Source organism: Schistocerca piceifrons, chromosome 3 (assembly GCF_021461385.2).
Source record: "Schistocerca piceifrons isolate TAMUIC-IGC-003096 chromosome 3, iqSchPice1.1, whole genome shotgun sequence".
NCBI lineage: Eukaryota > Metazoa > Arthropoda > Insecta > Orthoptera > Acrididae > Schistocerca > Schistocerca piceifrons.
Genome location: NC_060140.1, coordinates 866,726,940 through 866,751,096, shown reverse-complemented (window position 1 = coordinate 866,751,096; position 24,157 = coordinate 866,726,940).

Sequence of the window (24,157 nt, the reverse complement as noted above, 5' to 3'; positions counted from 1 at the left end):
ATTCAAGGAATATAGTCCTTGTCTGGTTACATCTATACTTGACGGTATTGTGGAGAACAATGCCCTGGTTTAAGAAGTATCCGTTTCTCGAGCTTTAATGTAAAACTTGAATGTAAAACTAATATCATCTTTATGGGAAGCCCGTGTCAATAATTCCACATAGTTTACAGGTAGATAGTTAAAAGTACAGGCAGTCAAAACATAATTCATAATCTTTTCTTGGTCTTGATTTATTGAGAGGTTTACTTGTATATCACTCAAATTTAAAGTATTCTTATTGCCGCAGTAGACAAACAGCAGAATATCGGTAAACAGAACACAGCCACGGTTCTGTAAGGTATCTTATGGTTTACACGAAATAGACACGATTGGCACAAAGTACCTCTGTTGACTAATCAGAAATTCACACTTAAGCGCCTGTGGGATAGCTGATCTAACCACTAATAGATTATTTATTTGCCATTTTGCTCTCAAACAGAACGCTGGAGAAACGAACATTTAATCTTTCCGTGATAGTTCTAATTGCTCTTCTTTATGATGATAATTTCTCCCTGTGTAGGTGAGCGTCAAGAAAATATATTCCCTTTGAAGGATACCTTCTCAAATCAGTTAATGCAGAGCATCAATGATCATAAGGTAGTGACAGGAACTATGGCTATGCGTGTTACAAAGAATGTTAAGAATGTTACGAAAACATGTTTACTTGGCAAGAGTCGTAGGATAGAAATTGCAGACTACCCGAGTCGTCGACATAAAATATTCACTTCTGACAAAAAAAGGAACATAGTTGTGAAAAATTTAAACGCAGCAAGGTCTTTGTTGTTGTTGTTGTTGTTGTTGTTGTGGTCTTCAGTCCTGAGACTGGTTTGATGCAGCTCTCCATGTTACTCTATCCTGTGCAAGCTTCTTCATCTCCCAGTACCTACTGCAACCTACATCCTTCTGAATCTGCTTAGTGTATTCATCTCTTGGTCTCCCTCTACGATTTTTACCCTCCACACTGCCCTCCAATGCTAAATTTGTGATCCCTTGATGCCTCAAAACATGTCCTACCAACGGATCCCTTCTTCTAGTCAAGTTGTGCCACAAACTTCTCTTCTCCCCAATCCTATTCAATACCTCCTCATAGTTACGTGATCTACCCATCTAATCTTCAGCATTCTTCTGTAGCACCACATTTCGAAAGCTTCTATTCTCTTCTTGTCCAGACTGGCTATCGTCCATGTTTCACTTCCATACATGGCTACACTCCATACAAATACTTTCAGAAACGACTTCCTGACACTTAAATCTATACTCGATGTTAACAAATTTCTCTTCTTCAGAAACGATTTCCTTGCCATTGCCAGTCTACATTTTATATCCTCTTTACTTCGACCATCATCAGTTATTTTACTCCCCAAATAGCAAAACTCCTTTACTACTTTAAGTGTCTCATTTCCTAATCTTAATCTAATCCCCTCCGCATCACCCGATTAAATTTGACTACATTCCATTATCCTCGTTTTGCTTTTGTTGATGTTCATCTTATATCCTCCTTTCAAGACACTGTCCATTCCGTTCAACCGCTCTTCCAAGTCCTTTGCTGTCTCTGACAGAATTACAATGTCATCGGCGAACCTCAAAGTTTTTATTTCTTCTCCATGGATTTTAATACCTACTCCGAATTTTTCTTTTGTTTCCTTTACTGCTTGCTCAATATACAGATTGAATAACATCAGGGAGAGGCTACAACCCTGTCTCACTCCTTTCCCAACCACTGCTTCCCTTCCATGCCCCTCGACTCTTATAACTGCCATCTGGTTTCTGTACAAATTGTAAATAGCCTTTCGCTCCCTGTATTTTACCCCTGCCACCTTTAGAATTTGAAAGAGAGTAGTCCAGTCAACATTGTCAAAAGCTTTCTCTAAGTCTACAAATGCTAGAAACGTAGGTTTGCCTTTTCTTAATCTTTCTTCTAAGGTAAGTCGTAAGGTTAGTATTGCCTCACGTGTTCCAACATTTCTACAGAATCCAAACTGATCTTCCCCGAGGTCCGTTTCTACCAGTTTTTCCATTCGTCTGTAAAGAATTCGCGTAAGTATTTTGCAGCTGTGACTTATTAAACTGATAGTTCAGTAATTTTCACATCTGTCAACACCTGCTTTCTTTGGGATTGGAATTATTATATTCTTCTTGAAGTCTGTGGGTATATCGCCTGTCTCATACATCTTGCTCACCAGATGGTAGAGTTTTGTCATGACTGGCTCTCCCAAGGCCATCAGCAGCAGTTCCAATGGAATGTTGTCTACTCCCGGGGCCTTGTTTCGACTCAGGTCTTTCAGTGCTCTGTCAAACTCTTCACGCAGTATCTTATCTCCCATTTCATCTTCATCTACATCCTCTTCCATTTCCATAATATTGTCCTCAAGTACATCGCCCTTGTATAAAGTCTCTATATACTCCTACCACCTTTCTGCCTTCCCTTCTTTGCTTAGAACTGCGTTGCCATCTGAGCTCTTGATATTCATACAAGCGGTTCTCTTCCCTCCAAAGGTCTCTTTAATTTTCCTGTAGGCAGTATCTATCTTACCCCTAGTGATACAAGCCTCTATATCCTTACATTTGTCCTCTAGCCATCCCTGCTTAGCCATTTTGCACTTCCTGTCGATCTCATTTTTGAGACGTTTGTATTCCTTTTTGCCTGCTTCATTTACCGCATTTTTGTATTTTCTCCTTTCATCAAATAAATTCAATATTACCCAAGGATTTCTACTAGCCCTCGCCTTTTTACCTACTTGATCCTCTGCTGCCTTCGCTACTTCGTCCCTCAAAGCTACCCATTCTTCTTCTACTGTATTTCTTTCCCCCATTCCTGTCAATTGTTCCCTTATGCTCTCCCTGAAACTCTGTACAACCTCTGGTTCTTTCAGTTTATCCAGGTCCCATCTCCTTAAATTCCCACCATTTTGCAGTTTCTTCAGTTTCAATCCGCAGTTCATAACCAATAGATTGTGGTCAGAATCCACATCTGCCCCTGGAAATGTCTTACAATTTAAAACCTGGTTCCTAAATCTCTGTCTTACCATTATGTAATCTATCTGATACCTTTTAGTATCTCCAGGTTTCTTCCAGGTATACGACCTTCTTTCATGATTCTTGAACCAAGTGTTAGCTATGATTAAGTTATGCTCTGTGCAAAATTCTACAAGGCGGCTTCCTCTTTCATTTCTTCCCCCCAGTCCATATTCACCGACTATGTTTCCTTCTCTCCCTTTTCCTACTGACGAATTCCAGTCACCCATGACTATTAAACTTTCGTCTCCCTTCACTACCTGAATAATTTCTTTTATCTCGTCATACATTTCATCAATTTCTTCATCATCTGCAGAGCTAGTTGGCATATAAACTTGTACTACTGTAGCAGGCATGGGCTCTGTGTCTATCTTGGCCACAATAATGCGTTCACTATGCTGTTTGTAATAGCTAACCCGCACTCCTATTTTTTTATTCATTATTAAACCTACTCCTGCATTACCCCTATTTGATTTTGCATTTATAACCCTGTGTTCACCTAACCAAAAGTCTTATTCCTCCTGCCACCGAACTTCACTAATTTCCACTATATCTAACTTTAACCTATCCATTTCCCTTTTTAAATTTTCTAACCTACCTGCCCGATTAAGGGAACTGACATTCCACGCTGCGATCCGTAAACGCCAGTTTTCTTTCTCCTGATAACGACGTCCTCTGGAGTAGTCCCCACCAGCAGATCCGAATGGGGGACTATTTTACCTCCGGAATATTTTACCCAAGAGGACGCCATCATTTAATTATACAGTAAAGCTGCATGTCCTCGGGAAAAATTACGGCTGTAGTTTCCCCTTGCTTTCAGCCGTTCGCAGTACCAGCACAGCAAGGCCGTTTTGGTTAATGTTACAAGGCCAGATCAGTCAATCATCCAGACTAATAGCCATTGCAACTACTGAAAAGGCTGCTGCCCCTCTTCAGGAACCACATGTTTGTCTGGCCTCTCAACAGATACCCCTCCGTTGTGGTTGCACCTACGGTACGGCCATCTGCATCGCTGAGGCACGCAAGCCTCCCCACCAACAGCAAGGTCCATGGTTCATGGGGGGGGGGGGGTATGAAAGACCAACCGTGGTTTAAAAGTAGTGTTCGAGAACTGCAGATTCAAGAGAAGTCAAAACTTAGCTGAGAAACAAAAGCTGACCGAAGCGAATGTGAGCGTAAGGAGAGCAATGAGAGAAGAGTTCAATGACTTTGAAAGTAAAATTTTGTCAACCAACGTGCTTAAAAATGCTAAAAGGTTTTGTTTAAGTAAATAATTCGGAATCATCTATTCAGTCACTCAGAGACCATATCGCCACCGAAACTAAAGATAACAGAGAGCAGGTCAAACTACTGAATTCTGTCTTCCTTCTCTGTCTTTCCCTGCTACTGAATTCCATTCCAGCATCTCAGTTAAATTTTCCTCTGCTTTAACGTACTGACTAATATACTTCATCTCATCATACTTTTCTTTCAGTCTATCATCTGCGGAGCATATATACTTGTTCTACTCTGTTGGATCTGAGCCCCTGTTCACTCCGCTGTGTAAGGTGGTTCACCCATATTCCCATTTTATTATTCATTATCACCAACTTCTTCGTTACCCTATTTGATTTTTTGTAAGTAAATCGGCATTCTCTTGGCCAGAAATCCTGTGCTTTTTGCCACCACGCTTCATTTATTCCTTCTATGTGAAACTTCAACTTAATAATTTCTAGTTTCACTTTCTCTAATGTATCTACCTATTTAAAGGATATAATATTTCACGCTCCGATCTATGAACGTGTTTTTCTTCTGATGACAACGTCCTCCTTAGTGACTCCCACCAGGAGATCCAATTGAGGTAGTACCTTCCCTCAGCAATATTTTACCTAAGAGGAGGCCATCGTCATTCGTGAAGTATAAATTAAATCAATATTTTTGTGTATCCGATATCAGACGATACATACTTTCACTTCCTTAAAAATGTGGTTTTAGCAGACTGTATGTTTCTTTTGCCTGTCTTAGTGTCTCGGATTCGTTGTCGGTTGTCACTATAGGGGCAGAGGTTTCCTTTAAAAAAGTTTATCTCTGTGTGGTCAGTTTCTTGGATTACTTTGTCTTGTATCACAAATCATTTAAACTACACATTTTATTACTGAAGCCGTTTTCTTGTATATTACAAATATGCGGACTAACAGCTACAAATACGAACCTTGTTCTATTGTCTTTTCGTTTGCTACTGTTTTGAAACGATAACATCTGTAACTGCGTCTTCGTATTTTGCTGCAGTGAAAATTTAACACAGTGGCTTCATTACGCATTTGCTTCAACGAGTGAATTTTCAATGGCACTGTACGGCGTGGGTGAATTTTCACTATCCCTGAACGGCATAGGTGACAAGATATTTTCTCATATGTAAAAAGGCAGGACTTGAGTCATAATGGACAACACGAGGAATATTCGGTATTCTTCCCTTTGCCGAGTAGCGTTTTGCCGCTGCCAGAGCAAAGCATCCATCCCACACATGTGGCTCACTTAGCGAGTCGTACGTTTTTACGGCTTTTCCATACTAATTGGCGGACTGGCTTCGGGTAGGTCGTAAAATTCCGTAATTAAGCTATAAACTGCATTAGCTGCTATCGCGGCCACAGATAAGGTACACCAGACCTGCGTATGGGGGAATGCTTACTTTCTTTGTTTACTCTAGACTGCATCCAGAACATGGTTCAATCGAAGACCAAGTTTCTTTGCATACAGATTCGAAAAGATTGTTGAATCCATAATGTTTACCAACTTACTATTTGTTAATCGTAAAGTAAGGTGTTCCACATTTCTATATCTCCTTAATAAATTGTGAGTTACATAGGAATATGCTTCCGTTTCCTTCCATTGCGTGTGAAAACGAGCTGTGTAAATTTTAGGGCAGTAGGATAACAGGAAAGAATTATCCTGGGTCTTCGAAATCTGAAAAAATAACGCATGCTCTTAACAAAATTCTTCTCATGGCTAATTGACTCATTACTTAACGCGGTCAGGTTATTTACTTTATACTCCTGTACTGAATTCACACGGTTTAGGTATTGTGATGGTTCAGTGGCCACAAGACAGATAATTAAGACAGAGCAGCCATGGCTAATCCTTCTTACGAACCATCCTGGACCACCGCAGTCTTCTTACACGTTCGAATGGAGGCAGCAGAGGTACGTAAGGAATATGTTTTCTTCTTCGGTTCGTCTATAGGGGGTAATTTATTTGAGTGAATATACTATCATTTGCACAAGGGAGCAGGGATGGCTAGAGGACAAATGTAAGACAACATTCCGTTAGAACTACTGACAGCCTTGGGAGAGCCAGTCCTGACAAAACTCTACCATCTGGTGAGCAAGATTTATGAGACAGGCGAAATACCCGCAGACTTCAAGAAGAATATAATAATTCCAATCCCAAAGAAAGCAGGTGTTGACAGATGTGAAAATTACCGAACTATCAGTTTAATAAGTCACAGCTGGAAAATACTAACGCGAATTCTTTACAGACAATGGAAAAAACTACTAGAAGCCGATCTCGGGGAAGATTAGTTTGGATTCCGTAGAAATGTTGGAACACGTGAGGCAATACTGACCCTACGACTTGTCTTAGAAGCTAGATTAAGGAAAGGGAAACCTACGTTTCTAGGGGTTGGGTTGGGTTGGTTGTGTGGTCTGGGGAAGGAGGCCAAACAGCGAGGTCATCGGTCTCATCGGATTTGGGAAGGACGGGGAAGGAAATCGGCCGTGCCCTTTCAGAGGAACCATCCCGGCATCTGCCTGGAGCGATTTAGGGAAATCACGGAAAACCTAAATCAGGATGGCCGGACGCGGGATTGAAACGTCGTCCTCTCGAATGCGAGTCCAGTGTGCTAACCACTGCGCCACCTCGCTCTGTTATGTGTCTAGCATTTGTAGACTAAGAGAAAGCTTTTGACAATGTTGACTGGACTACTCTTTCAAATTGTGAAGGGGGTAGGGGTAAAGAACAGGGAGCGAAATGTTATTTACCATTTGTACAGAAACCAGATGGCAGTTATAAGAGTCGAGGGGCTTGAAAGGGAAGTAGTGGTTGGGAAGGGAGTGAGACAGGGTTGTAGCCTCTCCCCTATGTTATTCAATCTGTATATTGAGCAATCAGTAAAGGAAACAAAAGAAAAACTCGGAGTATGTATTAAAACCCATGGAGAAGAAATAAAAACTTTGAGGTTCGCCGATGACATTGTAATTCTGTCAGAGACAGCACAGGACCTGGAAGAGCAGTTGAACGGAATGGACAATGTCTTGAAAGGAGGATATAAGATGAACATCAACAAAAGCAAAACGCGGATAATGGAATGTAGTCGAATTAAATCGGGTGATGCTGAGGGAATTAGATTACGAAATGAGACACTTAAAGTAGTAAAGGAGTTTCGCTATTTCGGGAGCAAAATAACTGATGATGGTCGAAGTAGAGAGGATATAAAATGTAGACTGACAATGCCAAGGCAAGCGTTTCTGAAGAAGAGAAATTTGTTGACATCGAGTATAGATTTAAGTGTCAGGAAGTCGTTTCTGAAAGTATTTGCATGGAGTGTAGCCATGTATGGAAGTGAAACATGGACGATAAATAGTTTGGACAAGAAGAGAATAGAAGCTTTCGAAATGTGGTGCTACAGAAGAATGCTGAAGATAAGATGGGTAGATCACATAACTAATGAGGAAGTACTGAACAGGATTGGGGAGAAGAGAAGTTTGTGGCACAACTTGAGTAGAAGAAGGGATCGGTTGGTAGGACATGTTCTGAGGCATCAAGGGATCACCAATTTAGTGTTGTAGGGCAGCGTGGAGCGTAAAAATCGTAGAGGGAGACCAAGAGATGAATACACCAATCAGATTCAGAAGGATGTAGGTTGCAGTAGGTACTGGGAAATGAAGAAGTTTGCACAGGATACAGTAGCGTGGAGAGCTGCATCAAACCAGTCTCAGGACTGAAGACCACAACAACATTGCACAATATAGCTTTATGCACACTGCAATATTGTAAATAACTCGCGGCTCTTAAATTTGACTTTGTCACAGCGCAATACAAACTGCACGAGAGATGGTGGTATGTGGGGTAAAACTCGCAGGAACTGAGAAAATCTATTACTAAATTGAATAAGTTGGATCACAATGATGACCACTTCATAAACGTGCTGGAATATAGTGGAAGGTACATTGGAGAGACATTTTGTTCAAATTCTTTGGATATTTTTGATATACCATATGTTAACAGTTTAAGTACCATTACGATTGTACTAGTTCTGTAGACTTTGAACACTCAACGGTAGAAAGAAGCTAAACAAGGCGGTAATACACGTATTTAGGTGTTAGTGCAGAAATTTACGCATAAATGCAATCGAAAATGAAAGTACACTAGATATGCAATGTTGGTAATCGTACGTTTATGTCACTATTTCAGCTTTCAGCTTTTGCTTACTGATATCAAATTGATTCAGAGCTATTCGTTTTGGAGGAGGTTCGATGAACATCAACTGTTTCAAAAGTTATCTTGCTCCATGCTGCCACCTGGCAAAGCCATAGGCTAGTGTGTCTGTTTACCAGAACGACATCGTAAGGAGGGTATCGAAAGTCAGCTGGGTCACTGGATGCTCTAGCACGGTCGACCTGTTTAGTTAGCTGACATTGCAGAAGCTGCCCTGCCCTACTGAACGTCGGTGTTGTGACACATTATGGCTCCGTTAGGACCCTTGGAGAAGCTAGTAATCGGGGGCTCAATGATGCAACAATTTGAAAAAAATTAACAAAGCATAGTGCCTCACTGACCGCTGGGCGCCTAGCCGGTCGGTTATGCAACCCGTCAGGACTCTTGAAGAAGCTGACAAGACAGGAAAGCGAGGGGAAATGATGCCATGATTCTTCCACGCTTACACCCGTCAGCTCTAGATTCCTGTGTCTGAGTGAACCAGGAGAGCTGCCGTTTGAGAAAAACCAGGTAGCAACGCTCGTATAAATACCATCCACTTTAAACTCGTACTTAGCTCCGTTCGGTATCCCCAGTTACGCAGTCAACACCAGCAGCCTGTCACAAGAAGAGGACGACATCCGATGGCAGTCTGAACTGAACCAGCAAGCTGCCACAGTCAGACTTTGCTGCCATTAGATGCAGGCCAGTACCTGAGCTGAGTCTGAATGCTGTCGACTTCGAAGCTTTGCACCACGAAGTGACCCATGAGTGACAACCATCTGCTGCCAGCCACCTTCCTGGTGGGCTATGCATTCGAGTCCGGGCCTTCTAGCTTTACGAGTTGGCACGCAGTCACCATTCGTCAGCTGGGCGCGTTGACGCCACTGGTGTCAAACCCAGTTCGTACACACTTCGTCGTCCTCGGGCATGCCGTAGGCCATGGTTTGACCCCGCCCTTCCATGATCAGCTGTGGCCGCTTCCCACAGCTAGCAGCCACTGCTTGCCTGCATCAGCGCATCTGCATCTGTTCTGAGAGCAGCAACTTGCCGGCAGTCATCAACCATAGGAACACGCCATGTGCCAGACACCTGACCAGACGTCTGCATGCTTAGCCAGCCATGGCCGCGTCGGCGAGGACATTGACCATCTCTCCATCTATGACGCCACCACCGGAATAGCTAAAGAATAAAAGATTAATTCAACTAGAAATGTTTCTATGCCACAACGTCACCGCAGCCGTGTCCTTGGAGAAGTACTGCGTTGCATCCTGACATGCCATAGCCTGCTTCACCTGCGACTGCAGCGGAATTACGCTATATACTGTAGTCCGCATTTTGATGGCCAAAATTAAGGAAATTGAATGTAAAGTCGTGCAGTAAGCCAAAGTTAAACGCAGTGTGAGGGAGTTTGAAGCTCTTCACATTATGATAGTTGGTCAACATACAGCATCATGTAGAAGGTTTTGCGGTCAGAAGATCACTATTACTGGGGACAGGGTTTCATACTGTAGTGCTAACAACTTCTCGCGGCACCTGCAATGCTCTTTAGGATTGGAATAGAGCAGCAAATAGCCGGGTATGAAAATCTCATTGAATAAGTTAAAGGAGGAACCCTATCTTTTTTCGTGTATCTATATTCTGACCATTACTAAACAGTTAATCTGTGGGATACCCGTTTCACTTCTTAAGACGTTTGTAAAACTGGGGGAAGTGGCAGGTCTATTCTTCATTTCCGCTGTATGTCCAATGCCATGGGAGATCCCACTAAAATTTATTATTTTAACACCCTGTAGATTAATAAAACGCACTGTTACGCAACAGAAACGTATCATGGGGAAATGCAAAACCTCTTAAAGTTTCTCTCAGGCCAGCACCAAGCCGAAGCAAACCAGGCCAACACGGCGTGAAGCAATCGCAGGTGGGAGCCACCCCACCAGAGTGCTATCTGCCTGGCCTACCTCACTCAATGAGCGAGTGTCTGCCTTGCAGCCACAAATGAGAAGACTTGGAGACTTTTACGTGCGGCTTGCTGAGCTGAACTGATAGTGTCTGGCGCCATATCCACCCATCGCTGATTCGGGAGGTGCGCTAACCACTGCAGCCCGCGACACCCCTAGCCTTACTTGTTGGCAGGGCTATGCCGTTGCCCATCTCCACACTAATAATTAAGTTCGAAATAATAAAGTATTAAGATTGCCAGTGAACTCCGTACAGTATTTTATGAGATGATCAAGTAATACGACTGTCGTGCAATATTTTCAAATTCAGGAGTCGAGAGGTACTCATTTCTATTTTCTTGTCTAACACAAACAACATACTTTTTCCTGAAACTGACGCAAACTGGTTGGAGTAAAACAAAGAAGAAATAAAATTTGACAAAAGAACCACTATGAGCAGTACGGAACGAACTAGATGGTGCTGCGCTAAAACGCTGGACTCGAGACTCCGAATCAGGCGAACGGCGGTCTAAGTCTACCCAGGAAGGACTATTAGAATTTAACTTCCCGTCTAGAACCAGGTCATTTGTCATGCCCTTTTCAAAGAATCGTTCCGGCTTTTACCTTAAGCTATTCACTGAAATCTCGGGAAACCTAAATCTGGATGGTTGTACGGGGATCTGAATCGTCGTCTTCCCGAATGAGTGTTCACCTCGCTCGGTGTCGGTTCTGCCACCCAGATGTAGGTTTCCCGTGGTTTCCCTAAATCAATTACCGTAAAACTTGGGATGGTTCCATTCAAAGGAACAGGGTCAGTTTCATATCCTCTCTTATTCCGAGTTTATTTGTCTCTAATGATCTCGTTGGCAACAGCACCTTAAACCATAATTTTCTTTCATTTTTGTGAGCAGCATGGCAGTTTGATTAGCCTCAAAGCGAGTTCCGCTACTCGCTAGGAAATGAATTTTATTAAGTGTCATTATGTTGATCTATGTTTTGTTTTACAGTAATATTCCTAGAGACGAACGTATAAGTGTGGTTTAATGTGGTACTTGTAATTAATTACATGATCCATAAATTATGACCAGCACCCATCACGAGACTGAACGCCGGAACATCTAACACGTTAAAGAAAATAGATATACTGAGCGGAGATGAATGGGGAACAATTTAAAACGATAGGTGGTGAAATTGGTAAGTCCACTGACATAAACGACTTCGACAAAGAGAAGGCTGTTATGGTCTGGCGGCTGGGAACGAGCAAGGACGAAACGGCGAAGTTGATCAGCTGCTCGCGTGCTACTGTCATAAGCGTCTATGGAGAATCGTTGTAGGAAGGTGAACCCACAGGTAGATGACAAGATCTTGGACGGAACATGGAGACTGGAAATTTCCCGGCTTTAAATCATGGCAGATATGACGATACAGTATAATGCAAGTGCATGCACAAGTGTTTCGGCGCACACCGTTCAGTGCGCTATGTTGCACATAGGGCTCCAAACCAGACGACTTTTACATATTTCCATGTTTCCTCAACGACATCGCCCATGTAATTTTTCCACTGCAGTGAGGACGGGATCATTGAGGCTGTACCGTCGATCAAAGGAACTTTTGTCCCGTGGTCGTATAAATAACGTTTGTTGTTGGATCAGCTCGATAGTCGAGCTCGGATACCCTTCATCTAGATGACCCTTCATCTACTGACAGCGGCATTAGACTGTTTGCCGATGATGTTGTAGTCTACAGGAAAGTAGTATCACACGAAAGTTGTGAAAAATCAATGAGGATTTGCAAAAAATAAATGTGTGATGTAATAGCTGGCAGATATCTCTCAATATTAGTAAGTGTAACCTACCGTGTATAACAAGGCGAAAATCCTCATTAATGTATGAGTACAAAACAAATTCCCAGTCTTTGGAAGCGGTAACATCCGTCAAGTATCTGGGTGTGCCTATTCGAAATGAACTCAAATGGAATGATCAGATTACACAAGTAACTGGTAAGGCAAACTGTAGATATCGGTTTATTGGTAGAATTCTGAAGCGATACAGTCCTTCAACACAGGAAATAGCTTACAATACATTAGTTTGCCCAGTCTTAGGGTATTGTACGTCTGTATGGGACCCTTACCAGCTGGGTCTAATTCAAGAGACTGAGAAGGTCCCAAGAAGAGCGGCAAGATTCGTTAGTGGTGCGTTTAGCCATCGCGAGAGCGTTACAAATCTCATAGAAAGTTTTAAGTGGGACACACTTGCAGATAGACGACGCGATAAAAGGAAGGGGCTGCTCACTAAGTTCCGAAATCTGATCTTCACCGAGGATGTAGAACATATATTATTACCACCAACTTTCAAATCACGCAATCATCACCGTTCAAAGATATGGGAAATTAGAGCTCGTACTGAGGCGTCCAGACAGTCGTTTATACCTCGCGTGATCCTCGAGTGGAACAATGGGAGGGAAATATGACTTTGGCACGAATTGTGCCCTCTGCCACACACTGTTTGGTGGCTAGCGGAGTATATATGTAGATGTACGGACGCTTGAAACGTATACCTTCCCACGGCCCCAGACCGTTGCGGACACTGTTATACCACAAGGGATGTTGAATTGGGCTTCCACGCGTGCTGTGGTGTACTCAAATGGACAATGACAGCAGTGTAGTAGGTAAACACAACTGTGGATCCCCTGCATGCCCTCACGCGTGATGTATTCCCCGACGGTGATGGCATCTTTCAGTAGGATAACTGTCCGTCTCACAAGGCCATAATCGTGTTACAGTTCCTTGAGATCATGATAATGACCTCACACTGATATCTTAGACACCAAATTCGAGTGTTCTGAACTCTATGGATCGCATCTGGGACGCCATCCAGTGCCAGCTGCATGCTCACCAAGCCGTCGACCTATAATTTATGGAAATTGCGTGATCTGTGAGAAACGTCTTTTGCCACGTAACTGCGAAAACATAATAAGAACTTGCCGAATTCAATCCATGCTAAATCGTTGCTGTATTGTGTTCCCCAGGTGACCTTACAACACGCTATACAGTAGGTGGTCGTAATGTTTGACTCTTTAGCGTGTGTTGTTGTTGGTGTGCGCGACTGCTACCGTCGCAGGTTCGAATCCTGCCTCGGGCATGGATGTGTCTGATGTCCTTAGGTTAGTTAGGTTTAACTAGTTCTAAGTTCTAGGGGACTGATGACCACAGATGTTAAGTCCCATAATACTCAGAGCCATTTGAACCATTTGTTGTTGTTGTGGTGGTGGTCTTGAGTCCAAAGACTTATTTGATGCAGTTCTCCATGATACTCAATCCTGTGCAAGCTTCTTCATCTCTGAGTAGAAACTGCAACCTACATCTTTCTGAATCTGCTTACTGAATTCATCTCTTGGTCTCGCTCTACGATTTTCACTCCCCCACTTCGCTTCCCTACAGTACTGAAATCTGGTGATCCCTTATACCTCAGAATGTATCCTACCAATGGATTCCTTCTTCCACACAGGTTGTGCCACAAATTTATCTTCTTCCCAATCCTCTTCAGATCCTCCTCATCACTTACGTGATCTACCCATCTAATCTTCAGCATTCTTCTGCAACACAACATTTCAAAAGTTTCTATTCTGTTCTTGTGTAAACTGTTTACCGTCCATGTTTCATCTCCATACCTTGCTAGACTCCACACAAATACTTTCAAAAATGATTTCCTGAGACTTAAATCTATACTCGATGTTAACAAATTTCTCTTCTTCAGAACGCTATCGCTACCATTGACACTATATATTTTATGTCCTTCCTACTTCGCCCATCATCAAATAGCAAAACTCATCTACTACTTTAAGTGTCTCATTACCTAATTTAATTTCCTCAGTATAACCTGACATAATTCGACTACATTCCATTATCCTCGTTTTGCCTTTGTTTTCATCTCATATCCTCCTTTAAAGATACTGTCCATTTCATTCAATCACTCTTCCAAGTCCTTTGCCTTCTGTGAAAGATTTACAATTGTATCGGCAAATCTCGAAGTTTTTAGTTATTTCCCTGGACATTAATTCCTACTCCAAATATTTCTTTTGTCTCCTTCACTTATTGCTCAATATACAGATTGAATAACATCGGGGATAGGCTATATCCCTGTCTCATTCTATTCTCAACCAATACCTCCCTTTCGCACTCCTCGACTCTATTCTGTACAAGTTGTAAATAGCCTTTCGCCAACTGTATTTTACCCCTACCACCTTTCGAATTAGAAAAATAGTATTCCAGCCAACGTTGTCAAACTTTCTCTAAGTCTACAAATACTATAAATATAGGCTTGCCTTTCCTTAGCCTACTTTCTACGAGAAGTCGTAGTAGGGTGTATTTCCTCGTGTGTTCCTACACTTCTACGGTACCCAAACTATTTTTCCCCGAGGTCGACTTGTACTGATTTTTCCATTATTCTGTAAGGAATTCGTCTTACTATTTTGCAACCGTGACGTATGAACTGGTAGTTCGCTAATTTTCACATCTATGAGTACATGCTTTCTTTGGAATGGGAATTATTATACTCGTCTTGAAGTCTGAGAGTATTCCGCCTGTCTCATACATCTTGCTCCCCAGATGAAGTTTTGTCATGACTTCTCTCCCAAGCCTGTCAGCAGCTTTAACGAATTTGTGTCTACTCCTCGGGCCTTGCTTCGACTTAGGTGTTTCAGTGCTTTGTCAAATTCTTCACGCAGTGTAATCTCCCAACTCATCTTCGTCTACGTTTTCTTGGATTTTCATAGTGTTGCCCACGAGTACACCTCCCTTTTACAGACCTTCTATACACTCCTTCCACCTTACCGCTTATCCTTTTTTGCTTATGACTAGTTTTCCCATCTGAACTCCTGATATGCATAAAGGTGGTTCTCTTTTCTCCAAAGGTCTAAATTATGCTCTCGGCAAAATTCCGCCCGGTAGCTTCCACTTCCGTTGCTTTATCCCAGTCGATATTCACCGACTAATTTTCCTTTTTCTCCTGTCGAATTCCATGGCTATTAAATTTTTGTCTCCCTTAACTATCTCGTTGGCGTATAAGCTTTTACAACTGTGGTGGGTGTGGTCTTCATGTCTATCTTGGCTACAATAATGCGTTCGCTATGCTGTTCATGGTATCTTTTCCACATTCTATTTTTTTTATTGATTATTAAACCTACTTCTACATTACCCCTATTTGATTTTGTATTTATAATCTTGTATTCACCTGACCAGAAGTCCTGTACATCCTGCCACCGAACTTCGCTAATTCTCACTATACCTGCCTTTAATTTGTCCATTCCCTCTTTATATTTTCTAACCTACCTGCCCGATTAAGGTATGTGACATTCCACGCTCCGACCCGTAGAATGCCAGTTTTATTTTTCATGACAAAGACGTCGTCCTGAGTAATCCCAGAGCAGAGATTCAAATGGGGCACTGGTTTACTCGGGAATATTTTACCCAAGAGGATGCCATCATAATTTAACCATACAGTAGAGCTGCATGCCTTCGGGAAAAATTACAATTGTAGTTTCCCCTTGCTTTTAGCCGTTCGCAGTGCCAGAACAGCAAGGCCGTTTTGCTTAAAGTTACTAGGCCAGATCAGTGAATCATCCAGACTGTAGCGCCTGCAACTACTGAAAAGGCTGTTGCCCCTCTTCAGGAACCACACGTTTGTGTGGCCTGTCAACAGATACCCCTCCGTTGTGTACCTATGGTACGACTATCTGTATCACTGAGAGACAAGGGTCCCCAGCAACGGCTAGACTAATGGCTCATGGAGGGGGAGGGGACGGTAGGGTGTACGGGAAGCGATTACCAGTTCGGACATTTTGCTTACAGAGAGAGGAAGCCCCTTGAAAATACAGACTGAACCCGTGGCATTGGAAATAATCTTAATTTGTTTATTTGTTGAGTATTTCTAACACAAACTTTAATCATTCCATATGATCAAACTGTACCTTTTACTTGAATTGAGATATAAACCTGTGATACGTTTTAATTTACGAAGAAGGCTGCTACGTTTTTAATTTAAAAAGAGGCATCCGAATTACAATGATCTATCTTATAGATGCACTCACATAGACCCTTAAGATGCTTCTCACACTCATGCTTAGGATCAATGATTCCATTTATCTTCCACATATGTTCATTGTGACCACCACGAGAAGTATGACAAGCATAGAGACGATAGTAAAGTAGTCATATTCTATTCCGAGTATGATCTGGATTTACTGTATTTGCTGCTGTTTCACCGCAGTTCACGCAAAGCTATTAGGCTCGAATGCACGCTGACACATTCTTTCAGCAAAAGTGAAATGACATACCACGATTAGAGGGTCATGGGGACCAGTGGCGCAATGCGAAATCCATGCTATCCCTCTGATAAGAAACATTCCTTCGATGGACATGCCCTAGTGGTGACACTCCGTCCTGTAGAGAAATGGAACTTTTGGAATGCATCGCAATTGTTGAAATGTCAGATCTTCAATAGATAGAGCTACGTGATTCCTGGAATTATATTTTTTGGATTAGTAAATATTTTCTTAGGTAAACACGGGGGGATTTGGAGATTCTCTCGAGTGCTCAACTATTAAACGTGACTGCTCTGTTCCCCATAATCTTGCGCTGTAGTGATTCGGTCTTCCACTTAAGAGGACAAACCAATCACTTGACCCCATACTTAAAGAAATAAAAAAGACAAAATATCAGGCCCTGCAAGCTCTCCCGTGCGGAAGTTTGAGCCTAATTCTGACACCGGGCAATTATTACCTGAATGTACATCTTCTAAATTTCGCGCGCACTGGCTGTTTGTAACTTCCTCCGGCCCACTGCAGTCGCTTAACGGCAGAGCGCTCAGTGTGTGACTTACAGGTTTGTGAAATAATGTTACGGTTTTGGTAACAAGCTTTGTTCATTGTGCCAAGGTGCAAGGTTTCTAAATGTACCTTGTGCCAGTGACCTCTTTGCTTTGAACATTTTCATGCTGCCATTCACAAACGCAGTGTAAATGGATGAAACGAATGAACTTGTCATTAAAGAAGTAGCTCAACACTGTACAATTATTGACTTCAATGTTGTGTGTTATGGTTTTTTAATTTTTTTAAAGCTGGACTTCTGTAATTGAAGTGCATTTGCATGAGATATGCTATTATTCAACGTGCCTGGCATGATTAAATTACAAAAAGTAAATCATTAAGTTCATCCCACAACAACTCTTCAGCTGTTTAGGTTTATTCATTTTGATTTAGAAGTGAGTATATAGTCACAGAATAACGTTGCGAGAATATTGTTAGAACAATATGAAACGTATTCCATTAGAACTACTGATAGCCTTGGGAGAGCCAGCCCTAACAAAACTCTACCATCTCGTGAGCAAGATGTATGAGACAGGCGAAATACCCTCAGACTTTAAGAAGAAAATAACTCCATTCCCAAAGAAAGCAGGTGTTGACAGATGTGAAAATTATCGAACTATCAGTTTAATAAGTCACGGCTGAAAATACTAATACGAATTCTTTACAGACAATGGAAAAAACCGGTGGAAGCCGACCTCGGGGAAGATCAGTTTGGATTCCGTAGAAATGTTGGAACACGTGACGCAATACTGACCCTACGACTTATCTTAGATTAAGGAAAGGGAATCCTACGTTTCTAGCATTTGTAGACTTAGAGAAAGCTTTTGACAATGTTGACCGGAATACTCTCTTTCAAATTCTGAAGGTGGAAGGGGTAAAATACAGGGAGCGAAAGGCTATTTACAATTTGTACAGAAATCAGATGGCAGTTATAAGAGTCGAGGGGCGTGAAAGGGAAGCAGTGGTTGGGAAGGGAGTGAGACAGGGTTGCAGCCTATCAGCGATGTTATTCAATCTGTGTATTGAGCAAGCAGTAAATGCATCAAAAGAAATATTGGGAGCAGAAATTAATGTCCAGGGAGCGGAAATAAAAACTTTGAGGTTCGCCGACGACATTGTAATTCTGTCAGAGACAGCAAAGGACTTGGAAAAGCAGTAATCCCCACCGTGACACAGAACTCGTTAAAGCCTGTGCTATGGTTAGTGAGCAGGATTCACCTTATGAGAAAGGATTTTCGCATAGATATCGACCGTGTGTGCCTGAATGGTGGCAAATCAGACTTACATCCACTCTCTAATAACAATGATGCGTCAAGTAAGTTCGAAATGCAATCACACGTCAGGACGGATCAAAGGCAGACCAGAAGATGTTACCAATGTGACAATAATACGGTCGCCAGCCTAATTAGGCATTAACTGAGTTTCTTCCCTGTACAAGTTGGTATGTATTCATGCAAACAACAAGTTGTAACACTGCATAATATAGTAGGATTTGAGAACCAGAAAATGTATTGAACTGATAGTCACACGTTCTGTACTGATATGGAAAACCATGAATACATAACACTACGCTATAATGTTTACTACAAAACTTTATACTGTCTATGAATCTGATTAAAATCGGACATAGGTTACCCTAGAAACTGTACTTTCATGCCACACACAAAATGTCAAATTTGATAAAGATAAACACTGATAAATTTTGGCTTTTATTTTGACTTTTATATTGACTTTAAATTTTGCTGGTCAAACCAGTTTAGAACACTTCAAAATTCAAGTTAATTAGGGGGGGGGGGATCCTGAAACTGTATTTAAAAAAAAATGGTTACTGAATTTATTATTCGTTCAAGGTTTCCAGTATATAAGTTACTACTCTTTTCATCTTATTTACTGCTCCTTTAAATGCCTTCAAATCTGTCTCGAAATAATAAACTTCATTACTATATCAATACTAAAGTTATCTTTCAACTTCGTAAGACCTTCGCTATTGATTTACTGGTTGATTAACAAAACATTCCTTTAACACCACCGAGCGAGGTGGCGCAGTGGTTAGCACACTGGACTCGCATTCGGGAGGACGACGGTTCAATCCCGTCTCCGGCCATTCTGATTTAGATTTTCCGTGATTTCCCTAAATCGCTTCAGGCAAATGCCGGGATGGTTCCTTTGAAAGGGCACGGCCGATTTCCTTCCCCATCCTTCCCCCACCCGAGCTTGCGCTCCGTCTATGATGACCTCGTTGTCGACGGGACGTTAAACACTAATATCCTCCTCCCATTCCAATATAGCTAGGTCTGCAAATAATTATTATTAACACAATTTTTAATTTTCATTTCGGGACACTCGGATTGCACAACGTTTGGAAAGGACCCTGTCTAGGTTAGTTGTGAGGATAATTAAATGATGGAAAAGTTGTGGTAAAATTTAGGTTATTATTGCACCAAACAGACACAGTTCACTCTCTGATCCATACGAATACAGTACTAGAAGTTTCAACCTGCTAGTATCGATGCGGCGGTTGGCGGGCGGCATCATGGCGAGGCACAGAGCACACATACAACAACAGCTATGGTTCTGGACGTATCGGCACTTTAATTCTTAGCGTCGCAATACTTTTCCATTTAGTGCCTATGGAATTTTGCCATACTGTGTGGATGTTGGAACGGCATACCCGAGGCTCAGTGAAGCTATGTCTTCCAGGAGAGCCTCCTCGCTCCAGAAGGTGTTGCTCAAACCAGTGCCAAACCCCAACTACTACTACTGAGCACGTTGTTGTGCAGTGCCCGTGCGCATTTTCCCGCGCTCGCCTGCCATCCACCTTTTACCGCTCCCTGACAGACTGGGTATTCCCCCGAGGTTTTCCATTCTACATATCCTAACACATTGCCTACGTATGGACCAGACGCACACTTACAATTTTAAACATCTTACAACAGTTTCAACATTTGTTACATTTCAATTCTATTACAATATAACTTGACATTTGACATAAACATTAACATTTACAGTGAAACTTATTTACAGTTTTCTTAACATAGTGGCATGAAACAAAAAGAAAGGAAATCAGAACATCAATGACTCAGGTTTATCGTAAAATCAGATGAAGAGAATTACTTATAAGTACAATAGTATAGAGTCTTTGCTGTTACAAACGGAGTGGACAGAGTGTTGAAAGGAGGATATAAGATGAACACCAACAAAAGCAAAACGAGGATAATGGAATGTAGTCGAATTAAATCTTGTGATGATGAGGGAATGATTAGAAAATTAGACACTTAAAGTAGTAAATGCGTTTTGCTATTTGGGGAGCAAACTAACTGAAGATGATCGAATTAGAGAGAATATAAAATGTAGACTGGCAATGGCAAGAAAAGCGTTTCTGACCACGAAAAATTTGTTAACATCGAATATAGATTTAAGTGTCAGGAAGTCGTTTCTGAAAGTATTTGTATGGAGTGTAGTCATGTACGGAAGTGAAACGTGGACGACGAATGGTTTAGACAAGAAGAGAACAGAAGATTTCGAAATGTGGTGCTACAGAAGAATGCTGAAGATTAGATGGATAGATCACATAACTAATAAGGAGGTACTGAATAGATTTGAGGAGAAATTTGTGGCACAACTTGACCTTGACGAAGGGATCGATCGGTAGGACATGTTATGAGGCATCAAGGGATCACCAATTTAGTATTGGAGGGCAGCGTGGAGGGTAAAAATCGGTGAGTGAGACCAAGAGTTGAGTACACTAAGCACATTCAGAAGGATATATGTTGTAGTAGGTACCGGGAGATGATGAAGCTTGCACAGGTTGTAGTAGCATGGAGAGCTGCATCAAACCAGTCTCAGGACTAAAGACCACAACAACAATATGACACGTATATGTTGTTATTTCGTACTCGAACTAAACCCCTATTTTTCACATAGAATAACATGTGAACTCGAAAATGTTGGGCCGATATGTCAACATCGCCCCCTTCTTCCCTGTCTTGGGCTGATATGTCAACATCGCCCCCTTCTTCCCTCTCAACATACGGCGAGTAGGGCGTGGGGCAGCTTTGTCTGCCACTCCACTGTACAGTGATTTACTTACGGGCATTATGCGGTTGCAGTGGGGCGGAACGAGTGACAAAGAACAAACAGTGGGCGCAAAGTTTGAAATCTCTACATTTAGTTGGTTATAAGTGCCTTCTACCAAAGTTATAGCGAAAAGTTTCGCGTGGGACTCAACATCTATGGTCATCAGTCCCCTAGAACTTAGAACTACTTAAACCTAACTATCCTAAGGACATGACAAACATCCATACCAGAGGCAGGATTCGAATCTGCGACGTTGCGGTCACGCGGTTCCAGACTGAAGCGCCTAGAACCGCACGGCCACACCGGCCGGCTCGCGAGGGATAGATTCCTGGGGCTGATATTCTGCAAGCATACATTTTTCTCTTGAAATATGAGGACAGGTTGGTGATGTTTCGCTGAACTCCAAACGTGAAAGCGTGTTGCCTTCCAACTCCGTATTTTCGATGCTAAATCGAGCTAACTGTGCAAGGGTTACGTCACTGAATGGTGGAACAACTAGCGTGTTACCCTGACCGTGTAACAAGCGGTATTGTGTGTGTCGTTGGAAACATTATACTGCTGTATACTTGCTGGCGTGAGTTAAACCGTCAGATTGTACGCTGATTAACGCAGTTTAGTCATGTGAATGTTGCTGAACAGGAAAAGTCATGGCACAATTATCACACTGGGGAGAGCCCAAATGTGACTCGATATGTGAAACATATTGTGCACATGCGATTCACATTGTACTTTAGCAAACAAATATTTTGCATTGGAATCAGAAGAATACAGTAGTATCGGTCAGTTACACCAATTACTGAATAAGGCTCTGAAGGAATGAGGGGAGCTGTGGAGAGATCTGCGAGCGATAAGGTGTGACAGTGGAACGTGATAACTTGCTGCCCAGCATGTCGCTACTAATACATCCACGTGCAGCTGCAGACAGCGAGTAATTTACGGATGTGGTTCACATTTCGCGAGCGGTGAACGCTATGCTCCATATCAGAGTCTCTTACTGCTGCTTCTGTACTGTTCTGGTTGACACTATTTTCTAACGCCACTCTAAATGTAATATCATAACAAAAACCAAGACACGTTTACGACTGAGCTGTGAGGAAAATTTATAGATCTGCTGGGTTTCCGTTATCCGGCTGAACGTGGGCACCAACTAACTCTCAGAAGAACATTTGCTCTCAGGTGTCCTCCATCACGTAAAACATAATGGCGAAGGCGATCTAGATGAAAATTAATGATTTAAATTGAAAGACGTTAACATAAAAATCATTCAAAAACACTTAGTGCCAAACGATTTACATTATCTAAGCTTCGTCTGTCTCTCACGTCATAAATGTAAGTTGAAGCATCTATTACATCATAACTCATTCACCAAGCACAAGGTCACGGTTCAGTTTAATGAAGCGTGCTTGACATTCTCTCCCGTCCCTGGCTGTCAGTACTACTAGACTCTAATTCGGGATTGCTGCTGGTTTAAATTCACATATGGCCATCCTCATTTAGGTTTCCTGTGATTTTCTTAGAGCGCATAAGGCAAACGAAAGAATGGTTCTTTAAGAACGGCAGGATCGATTTCATTCCGCCCCCATCAGAGCTTGTGCACTGTCCCTTAAGGATGTTTAATTTTCCAGCATCCCTTTTTTTGGTAGTCGACAGCCAAGAACGATATCTCCATCTGTTCTTTGTTCCACATGACTTTCTTAGCCATTTGTATTGACCCGACTCAGCTGCGCCATTTCTGTAGTTGCCGAAAGCGAATTACTGCAGGATACTGAAATTTGTCACTGGCAGCGCCATTCTGTTTAGTGGCGTGCTGCGGTATTGTGATCTAGGGATTCCATTTGTAATGGTTCTTTATTTCCGTGACCATTACGGCACTCCAACCCCAGTTCTCGGTACCAGTAATATCGTACTACTTTTCTGCGAAGTAACAGACATATTTTAGTGACAATATTCACATTTGGTTCTATTAATGTATAGGTATTCCGATGTATCGATATATTACAGTGATATGGTTTTTGTGTGTATTCATTTCTGTAAGACTGTCGTAATCTTTGACTTAGTTGTAACCGTTTTAGCGCGAATGCTCACAGAGCAGTCTTTGTTTCGCTTTGCAGAAGTTAAGTTGTTATTTCGCTTTGTAAAAGAACAGTCAAGTCTTGTGTTTGGTTAAAGTGGAAATTAAATATATGAAGATTGATACAAAACTGTTTTCTTTATGATGTGACAATTAAGAAGAAGTATATGTGAATTTACTAGAAGTTTAATAAAAATGTGGATCTTGGACACCAAGTCAAAAATTATTTCTACCATACCATTGTTCTGATCTGGGATTGTTTGATCATTAAGAATTACCTGAAAAACGCATTTGTTAGGTCTTCAAATATTGCTAAAATACGGATCTGGACCTTCTAGCAGTCAAAGTGGAATCACCCTAGAATCAGCAAGATGAGCCAGAACAACTTCGACGAAATCTACGTGGGAATCCATTCAAGATAAGTGCCAAAATTAATGACTTTTTTTTGCAGTGACTTCATTATTTTCATTCTGACGATACCATCCACAGTCAATAACTTTGTTGTTCCTCGATAAAGCTAACATATGCTGCGTGAGCAACATTATTAATCTGATTTCTAACCCACTTTGCAAGTGGTGGTATTGTTAGACACTGCAAACGAAGACTCAGACATTTACTTGCGAACAAACAAAAAAATGAGGACGATTAAGGCTACCCTCGTTTTAATAGCTGCCAATTGGCGGATCTCTTGTGAGCGTAC